Genomic DNA, 11,035 nt, shown 5'->3' with positions numbered 1-11,035 from the left:
GAAAGGGAGGAGGAATAAGATATTGAGGAGGAAGTATATTGTGGACCTGATGGGGAGGATGAAGAGGGTCCATATGAACTTGAAGCATATACTTGTGTGGTAAGAAAATTAATGTTGTCATAGAAAAATAAGGATACTTCTCAAAGGCACAGATTATTTCGTACCAGATGTAATATCAAGGGAAAATTATTTAATTTAATTATTGATAGTGGCAGTCAGGAAAATATTATTTGCAAGGATGTCATCCAACAATTATAGCTTATTCCTGAAAAATATCCCAACCCCTACACGATTGGGTGGATCAAGGAAGGAGGTGGCGTACGAGTGAAAGAACGTTACAAGGTACCTTTTTCAATTGGTAAGTACCATGATGAAGTATATTGTGATATTGTAGATATGGATGCTTGCCATATTTTGTTAGGGAGGCCTTGGCAGTTTAACATAGATGCAAGGCACATGGGTAGGAAGAATACCTACCAACTTGAAAAAGATGGTACACGTTATACCTTGTTACCCATAGCAGAAAAAAATATTACAAAGGCACATGAGAAGAATTTCCTTACTATCATCCATCATCATGCTGAATTTGTTAAATAATATAAGTATACTCATGAAATACATTTGTTAGTAGTAAAAGGAGAATATGTTAATGATGAAAATAAAGTTTCAGCTGAAATATAGGGACTACTGGATGAATTTAATGATGTAGTTCCAGAGGAGTTATCAACTGAAATACATTTGTTAGTACACGTTATACCTTGTTATCCATAGCAGGAAAAAATATTACAAAAGCACATGAGAAGAATTTCCTTACTATCACCCATCATCATGCTGAATTTGTTAAGGAATGTAAGGATACTCATGAAATACATTTGTTAGTAGTAAAAGGAGAAGATGTTAATGATGAAAATAAAGTTCCAGCTGAAATACAGGGACTACTGGATGAATTTAATGATGTAGTTCTAGAGGAGTTACCAAATGAACTCCCTCCCATGAAAGATATACAACACCATATTGACTTTGTTCCAGGTGCTGGTCTACCTAACCTCCCACATTATAGGATGAGTCCTAAGGAAAATGAAATCTTACAAGAAAAGGTAGAAGAATTATTAAAAAAGGGATACATTCAAATCAGCATAGTCCTTGTGCAGTACCTGCCTTACTTACACCTAAGAAGGATGGCAGTTGGAGAATGTGTGTCGACAGTAGGGCCATTAATAAGATTACCATTGGGTACAAATTTCCCATTCCTAGGCTGGACGACATACTGGACCAACTAAGCAGAGCTGTAGTTTTCTCAAAAATAGATATTAGGAGTGGATATCATCAAATCAGGATCCGCCCCGGAGATGAATAGAAGACAACCTTTAAGACTAGAGTTGGCTTATTCGAGTGGTTAGTCATGCCCTTTGGACTAACCAACACACCCAACACTTTCATGAGGCTGATGAAACAGGTATTGCGCCCCTTCATTGGTAAATTTGTTGTAGTATGTTTTGATGATATTTTGATATACAACAAATCTATCACTAAGCATGTGGGACATATTAGGGAGGTCCTGCAAACATTGAGGGAAAATAAGTTATATGCTAATTTGAAGAAATGTATCTTTATGAATGATAATTTATTATTCCTGGGATTTATTATAAGCAAGGATGGAGTGAAAGTAGATGAGGAAAAAGTGAAAGCCATTAGAGAGTGGCCAACCCCATTTTATATGGGAACTTGTCTAGGAAAGCAGACCATCTGGCATGTAAATCATTTCTTAATTGCTTTTGCCCACTAAGATATTTTAGGGCCTGGTGGTCAGTATAGAGAACAAATTCTTTTGCAATTAAATAGTATTCCCATGTCTTCAGGCGATTTCATGGGTTGGCAACCTTCTATAGGCACTTTATTAAGAATTTTAATAGTATCATGGCTCCCATTACTGAATGCTTGAAAAAGGGTAAATTTCAATGGGGAGAAGAACAAGAGCAAAGTTTTTCTCTCATAAAAGAAAAATTATGTTCTGCTCCTGTTCTTGCCTTACCAGACTTTAATAAATTATTTGAAGTTGAATGTGATACCAGTGGAGTTGGCATATGGCCTGTATTGTTCCAAGAGAAAAGACCCATTGCTTTCTTCAGTGAAAAACTATGTGAAGCCAAGAGAAAGTGGTCTACTTATGACAAGGAGTTCTATGCTGTGGTTAGAGCCTTGAAGACATGGGAATACTATTTAATTGCAAAAGAATTTGTTTTCTATACTGACCACTAGGCCCTAAAATATCTTAGTGGGCAAAAACAATTAAAAAATGATTTACATGCCAGATGGTCTGCTTTCCTAGACAAGTTCCCATATAAAATTGTGTATAAGACAGGACAGTAAAATAAAGTGGCTGATGCACTTAGTAGGCGTGTAGCTCTAATCAAGACCCTCAATGTGGAGATTGTGGGTTTTGAGTGCCTAAAAGACTTATATGCCCAGGATGAAGACTTCCAGCAGGTATGGGAGAAATGTTTGAATAAGCAGCCAGCAGAAGACTTATTTATTTATGATGAGTTCCTTATGAAAGGGGAACAACTGTGCATCCTTGCACTTTCCTCCGCGAAAATACCATCAGGGATTTTCATGGGGTGGATTAGCAGGATACTTGGGAAGGGACAAAACAGTAAAAGCAGCTAAAGGGCGATATTACTGGCTGAAATTAAGAAGGGACGTGTGTACCATTGTAAGCAGGTGCTATGTTTGTCAGACAGCTAAGGGACAAACCCAGAACACACGTCTCTACATGCCCCTACCCATTCCTATTGCTATATGGAAGACCTGTCCATGGACTTTGTGCTAGGCTTGCCAAAGACCTAGAGGAACATGGACTCCGCCTTCGTGGTGGTTGATAGATTCTAAAAAATGGCTCACTTCCTCCCATGCAAGAAAACAATAGATGCATCCGCTACAACCAAACTATTTTTCAGGGAGATTGTCCGCTTGCATGGGGTACCCAAGACCATCACTTCAGATCGTGACACACGATTCCTCTATCACTCTTGGATGACCCTGTGGAGGTTGTTTGATTCATCACTTAATTTCAGCAGTACATCCCATCCACAGACAGATGGATAGACAGAAGTGGTAAACAGGACCTTAGGGAATTTAATTCGTAGCATATGTCGGGAGAGGCCAAAACAGTGGGACTTCACCATAGCCCAGGTTGAGTTCGCCTATAACAATGCAGTGCACAGTTATACAGGCAGATCACCATTTTCCATCATGTACATGAAGGTCCCTAACCATGCACTGGATTTAGTAAAGCTTCCCAAAGTACCCAACGCCAGTATCTCAGCAGAACAGATGGCAGAACAGATCTAGTCCGTCTAAGAGGTCGTGAAGCAAAAGCTAGAGCAATCCAATGCCAAATACAAGATGGCCGCAGACAAGCACCGCCGGTCTCAAGTGTTTGATGTAGATGATGAGGTTATGGTCTTCTTAAGGAAGGAAAGAATTCCCGTGGGTACTTACAACAAGTTGAAGCCCCGGAAGTATGGTCCATACAAGATCGTGAAGAAGATTAATGATAATGCCTATGTAATGGACCTACCAGATCAGATGGGTATATCCAAGGCCTTCAACGTTGCTGACCTTCGTTGGTATTTGCCAGAGATCACCCTTGCATATCCAAATCATGACTCGAGGTCGAGTTCTCTCCAAGTGGGGGAGAATAATGGAGGCCCATCACAAGAAAGCCCATCTCACCCCTAGGGGCGGCAGCTCTAGGATAAGGATAAGGCAAGAAGTCAAGATAGAGAAGGAGCCATGAACCCAAGATTATCAAGATTAATCCAAGAAAGATAAGCAAGAATAACTCAAGACTTCCAAGACTATCAAGATTAGCAAGTCTCCAAGCATCATCAAGATTTCCAAAGACTTCCTAGATTTAAGCATAGAGAACTACCAAGGAGATCGGACGGTGGAAGATCAAGCCCAAGAATTCCAAGAGGGTTCGACCTTATCAAGACAGCTCAAGAGGATCAAGATTAAGATCAAGATTCATGTTCTTTCCTAGTTCTTTTACAATTTCTCAATGTATTATAAATATTGCTATTTTCCCAAAATTATGAATCAATTCATACTTCATAATTTCAGAATTTCTTCAAGTTCTCTTCTTTGAGTTTTCACCACCTTTTCTCTCTCTTAGAGAATTTGGTGTTCTTTGCTAGCAACTAGCGAACACCCGGTGCTTGCATAGCCAGATCCGGTTTCCATTGCTTCCATGCTGCGTCAGGTTCCGAAAGGTTAGACTCCATTGTCATTTTCAGATTACCACCCTATTAGTGTATGCAACTTCTCTTATAAAATTATACTGAGAATTCTTGTTGACAGGCTAGCTAGTGTTCTACATAAAAGTATTTTTGCTTAGCTAGCCGCTTTTTATCAAGGGCCAAAATATTATGGATAATATAGACTTCGTGAAGGAACTAGTACAGGAAATTGCCAGGAATGCGAGGATGTTGTAATTAAGCTTGACATGCTAAAATCATATGACAGATTAGAGTTTATCATCTAGGTTGAGATGATATGGAGGTGTTTGGTTGCAGTTGTAGAGACCTTGTTCTGGTACCACTGTTAAATGGTGTTGTTGAGTTTTTTTGAAGATGGTCAAGCGATGACACAGAGTTCAGATGCAGGTCTGAGAAGAAGAGTGGGAAGTTCAGGGGTTCGAGAGAGAGAGAGAGAGAGAGAGAGAGAGAGAGAGAGTGGTTTACAAAGGTGCCTGGTTGCAAGAAGAAGGTGGAGACACAGAGAGACTTTGCGACTTTCAGGAAGAAGCAACGATGTCGGGTTAAGCTCGCAAGAAAAAGACCGATGAAGGAGGGCTCGGGGGGCAATGAAGTTGAGTTGGAGAAGACATCGGAGATGGTGACGCTCAGGTCTCCGTTTCTATTGCCTCCGCAAGAAGGGAAGGCTCAGGTGGGGCCTAATGTAGACTCAAATGGGCTTGAAATTTTAAATTCAAACTCAATCTTGGCATCCAATGCTTCTGAGAGTGGGCAACAAGCAGTAGAGATTCCCGGGTCAGATTCGGTTGAGGTTTATCTTCGAGTTGGATATGGGCCCCCATCTAGCCTCTAGTTGCTGGGTGAGGGAGAAGATTGGGTGTTCAGGAGCTGAAGGGCATCTAGCCTCCGCTCCTGGAAGAAGGTGAGTTAGAAGCCATTACAGGGACTCTTTTGTAGAGAGGAATTTTCAAGTGGTGAAATCAATGGGGTTGCACTTTTGGGGTGTGAATATTTCGCAAGAGAAACGTTTCAAAGGTTCAAAGAAGAAGCTGAAGAGGCACGAGCCAAAGGAAGGGTTGACAATGACGAGGAAGAGTTCTTAGTATACAATGATTCCTTGGGTGAAGCTGAAAAGGCTTTTAGGTTTGGGGGTGTACCTGGAAGCAGAAAACTGAGGAGGCTTATTGATTTTTATGTGGATGCCTTAGTTAAAGCAGATAGAATAGGGGGAAAGGCGGTTAGGGGTATAGGTAGAGGTGGACGAGGCAGGGTATAGGGGTGAGCATCGGTCGGTTCAGTTTGGCTGCATGGCAGAAGCTGGAACCTACCCTGTAGGGATTGGTTCCATTTTTGGAACCGAAACATACCTTGTGAAAGTCGGTTCCAAGGTTGTTTTGACCTTGGCAATTCTGTGGTTGGTTTCAAGTTTTACTTGTGGAACCTGTTCTTTCTTTATTATCCCCATTCAAGAAAATAAGAACCATGTTCATTAAAAATTTGATTTCAATAAATGTAATATGTAGATTATGATTATACAGTTTATAATTTAAATTTAGACTTTATAAATATTACATTTTACATTACTTATTGTATTCATTCAAATATTAAAATGAAAACAAATGATCAAACCACTCAAGGAACTCAATGGTCAAGTCAAGTGAGACCATGACCTTTGTAATCATGAGTGCTTGGCTTCAAATTTTCAAATTTTCAAAAGTATTTTGGGTTTTATTTCAAGGCAAGTGCAGTTCTAATGTAGGCTCCACTAAGGTTGGTTCCACCAAGGCCAACCAAGGCTAGATCATTGGGTCAGTTTAGGTAGGGTAATCCCATAGGCCCTGGAACTAGCCTTGGTGGGGGTTGGTTCCAAGAATTTGGTACTAGACATTACCCTATTACAAATTGGTCAGGGTTGATTTATGGCCAGTTCGAGATCGGTTCCACGTAGAACATACCCATTTGCTCACCCCTAGCCAGGGTATCAGCATAATCTGCTCTTCCAGCCTTGGGTCTTTTGAAGCTTGTTGAGGGTGGTCCAAGTTTGTTTGTTCTTTTGAGTTTGGCTTTTTTTTTTTTTTTAGGGCTTCTATTTTGGCAAGTTTGCTTCAGGGTTTGTTGTTGTATCTTGGAAGTTAGTTAGTTTTGTTTTGCCCTCGTGCTCTTTCAGGGCCTCGGTCCTTGACTCGGATTGCATTACTCTTTCTTTTCTTCACTTTTTTTTTTGTTTTAATAATTTTTTTCTATTTACTCTTAAAAAATCACAACGTTGTATGTAATTTCTGGTTCTCTCTAAAGCCTTTACGGCTATTTCAAGTCCTCGACAGGTCTCTGACAAGGTGATCCTCTTTCCCCCTATCTATTTGTAATTGCTAAGAAAGTTCTTACTCGTGGGTTATCTAAACTCTGTTCTGATAACCCAGAGATGTACTATCATGTCCTAAGGGCTTGTCCACCTATCTCTCACTGCTTATATGCCAATGATGAAATTATCTTTAATAGTGGGTCTCGTGTTGCTATCCAAAAGTTGATGGAAATCCTAGAGGGGGATGAGGCTTGTTCTGGACAGGGAATTAATAGAAAGCAAAAATTGCTTTTACACTTCTTAAGGTGGTCATATTGTTTTACTTTGCCATCTATTTCTATGCAACTACATATGATGATGGCTTTTGATCTCCAATGAAGCATTATTAAGAGAATGGAAAAACAATTCAAACACTTTCTCTGGGTCGGAATTGATGAGACTGAAAAACATAATTGGGTTGCTTGGTTTGAAGTGTGCAAAACTCTAGAGGAAGGTGGGCTTGGACTTAAATGTCTAGATGATATGGGCAAGAGTTTTCGTTTAAAAGCATTTTAGAGAGCTCTAACTTAGAATGAGCTGTTGGTAGGATTGTTTTAGGTCCAAGTTCATTAATAGTTGGCACCTTGGTAAAGATTATATAGGCTCTTCAACTTGGCGTAGAAATGCTGAACTCATGGAGACCCTCATGTCTAATTAAACTTGGCATATTAGAGAATGCCGCATTTTCTTAAATCCTAATGTGATTAACCCCACGATTATGGTGAATGACGTTTTGAACGATAGAGGGGTCTAGCACCGGGAGAAAAATAGGGGAAACCTCTCATCTGACATAAAGGAGCTAATAATCTTTAGGAAAGTATCTTTGAGAGAAAGTTTTGACATTTGGATATGCCAGAATACCTCTAGAATCGGCCCCTTTGTCAAACAAAATGAATATCTGAGTTAGCACTCTTTGATGGAAACCTAAAACTATTAATAGTGGATTTCAAATGTTTTTGAAATTTCTTTGCAATGTGTATTTATATTTATAATATTATTTTAAGGAAAATGTTTGCAAAATGTTTTAATCCTGGGATCCATCTAAGTAGAAGGTGTGAAACAACATTTTGTAGTTAAGGCTGAAAGGTTAAGAACAATAGACCATTACAGGGTTGAAACTTGATGGGCTTTATTTCATAACAAATCATTATCCTTGGACTTCATAGGGTGGTTGAACATATAGGGAATGATATGATACCTTTGTGGGTCCCATTCTATAGACTAGTCACATGGCAACTTTTAGATCTCCATATTATATAATATAATTAGAGACCTATCCCAAAACAGATTTGGATTAATCCTTATTGCATTAGGAATGGGGTCTATATAGAGAGATAAGAGGGAGAGTTTGACCTAGGCTATTCTTGCTAATCTCTTGTACTCTCTCTCTTCTTTCTTATTACCCATAAAGTCTAATTTGAACTAGTCTAGCAGAACATTGTTCTTCCATCATTCTCTAGTATGTTTTGAAAAATAAATATCATAACTAAAGTGGTTATCACAGCTGCATACATCCAAGGTTGTTAGAGACCAAATTCAACTAAAATCTAGTTATAGGATCAACCTCTGGCTTTCTAGCTTTAACTATGCAATCTTTCGTGGGGAGGCTGATTTGGGTTTGAGTTCTGGTTCATAACAGTGCTAGATTGATAATAGGAGAATGCAATTCCCCAAACTCCGAGAATCCGATTCTTGGGTTCAGATTGAATTTTTTTAAAATTTGGCCATGAAACAAACTACTTTCAGTCCATTCAACACATATGTCAACAATGAATTGATCACATTGATCATTCACTTGTTTTCAATTTTGAATAATCTGACTAAGCCTCTATTATGCTGCTATTTGTACTGAAGGCTTAGCTTCAGATTTGGAGGAAGGTATTTGATCTTGAAATGTTCAAAGTTTAAATCTGAATCCAATTCAGCCCTTATTGGGTAAGGCCATTAGTCCTAACAACATCAAGTCGTAGACATGACATGAGACCATTTGGTCTTCCTTGGATTTGAATAATCTTCATCTTTCAACTTATTGTAGCCAATATTACATTTGAAAATATTCATCATATAATTAAGGAGTTTTAACCGTTCAGTCCACCCCTAGGGTGGAGCTAGGATTTTTAGGGGTGGGCTGAATTCACGGGCAGGATGCGGTTTAGGGGGGGGAGGTAATCGTAATGGGCTGCAATTCAGATTTTTTAGGGGAATTGCAGTCCAAAAATCCCTATAATTAATAGCTGCTCCAGTTCTTTCATTAATGCTTTGCTTCATCTGGTATTTGTTTATCATTTTTAGCTCAATGGAAAGAATTGCACACTTACACAAACTATTAGTACTTTCAAAGAGTTTTTATTATCAAAACCACAGGGTCAACAATTTTAAGTCCTTAGACTGTATGTTTGAGTCATAAGATTTTTAACCTTTTCCCTAAGGGTGATTCCACTTCTCTTGCAAAGATATTAAGCTAACTAGCTAGGTGCCATAATTGATTGTTCTGCATGCTCAAGTAATTCTGCTCATGAATCTTGGTTGGCTTCCCCATAAAAAGCCTCAAGAGTTCTCCATATATCTTGAATAGTTGTACATGTAGAGATCTTATCAAATTCATTCTTTTTCAATGCATAGCATAAACAATTTATAACCCTGGCATTCTAAGGTTTTGTTTTTTGTTTATTGTTTCTTTTCTTCCTCAGTCCATTTTGAGGAGTCTTTGTCTACCATTTCTACTCCTACCCTTTTGGTTGGTTTGTGGGGTCCAGTCTCCACAACTTTTTGTAGATCATAATCTAGAGAAATAAGATAAATTCTCATTCTAATTCCCTAGTAAGTGTAATATGCTCAGACATTGGCTTTGGGTGGCCATAGGATTTGAGGTGAACCTACTCCGATGCAACTTATCCAAGAGGGGGGGGGGGGTGAATTGGATACTTGAAAACATTTTCCCTTTATTTATAAAGCCTTTGACAAGATATTAATGCAATAACAGTAACTATGAAGGTTGTGTGTGCTAACTAAAGTAGCGGAGTAAAATGTAATCAAATAAACAATAATAAACAGGAACAATACAAGACTGTAGAAAAGTAAACCACAGAGAGATTTTTATAGAGGTTCGGCCAACTTGGCTCTGGTCTTTTAAGTGCCACTAAACCAAATAGAATGAGCTCCCTAGGTGCTAGCTGTGCTCATCATTCGGTTAACTAAACCGTAGGCCTTTTCTCTAAACCGTATCGATATTATTATTTTTTGAAAAGTTGATAATCAAAATCGAACTAAATCCAAACGGTTAATCGGTGGATTGGTTTGGTTAACCTTCAGTTCAGTTGGTTGGTTTTTTATTTTCATAATATTATATATGATAAATATAAAATATTATATTATAAAAAACAAATAATATTATATATATATATATATATATATATATATATATATAAAATGGTTGGTTCAATTAACTATTGGTTTTTTATATTAGTTAACCGAAATCAAACTAGTACCTTTGGTTTTTCAAAAATACTGAACTAAAACGAAATAGATTATTTCGGTAACTGAAATTTTTGGTTCAGTCTTGTCTATTCGGTTCAATTTTTTGATTTTTGGCTTTTCATGATCATCGCTACTAGGTGCTAGTCAAATCACAACCCAATAGGGCTTCCCTTTTGGGTGCTTACTATACTTGTACATAGAGGTGTAAATCGGGCCGTGTTAAGCTGACACGACACGGCATCCGCCTACGGCTTGCGTGAAGAGTGGGCCATGTCGTGCTTCCCTCCCTTGGGATAAGTTGGAGGGTTGGCCCGACATGGCCCACGTAGCGAGACTGTGTGTAATAGTGTCCATTTTTTTAGCTAACTTTCCTTTGGGCTTTAACATTTTTGGGAACACATTGAAAAATAAAAAATCTACCAAAGAAAGGGAAAAAATACTTACAAAAATACAAAATAGACAACAAATTGGAAAAAATAGGAATTTTATTTTATTTAAAATATAAAAAAATTATAAACTGAAAATAAAAAGTTACATTGTTGAAAATAATAACAAATAATTTAAATAAAATTAAAAAAATTACTCCATCTTCTTGACGTTAATCATTTGCTTCATCATGTGTAATAGTTTCATGCCCTTCTTTGTCTTGTAATTTATCCTTAGCATCCAACAAATCTTTAAAATAGATGTATTTTTCTTGTTTCTCATGGAAAAGCAAATGTCTAGCCAAGTAGTGTACCACCCTTGCTACTGAAGCTAAAGTCAATCCTACAATTTTGGCAAATGACTCTTTTTCCTTTCCCCTCAACCTCCATTATTTTAAATATTTTCTAAATCGGGCTAGTGAACGTACCATTGGGGGATTGGTTTTGGGAGGATGTGCCAACCATTTTTTAATTCTAAAAAAATAAAAATAAATTTAATTGCACTTACTCGGATGGTCAAATTACAACTTGAT

The sequence above is a fragment of the Nelumbo lutea genome, chromosome 2 (assembly GCF_056320005.1).
Source record: "Nelumbo lutea isolate HS-2025 chromosome 2, American lotus-T2T, whole genome shotgun sequence".
Lineage (NCBI taxonomy): Eukaryota > Viridiplantae > Streptophyta > Magnoliopsida > Proteales > Nelumbonaceae > Nelumbo > Nelumbo lutea.
Note: the sequence above shows the minus strand (reverse complement) of the source record.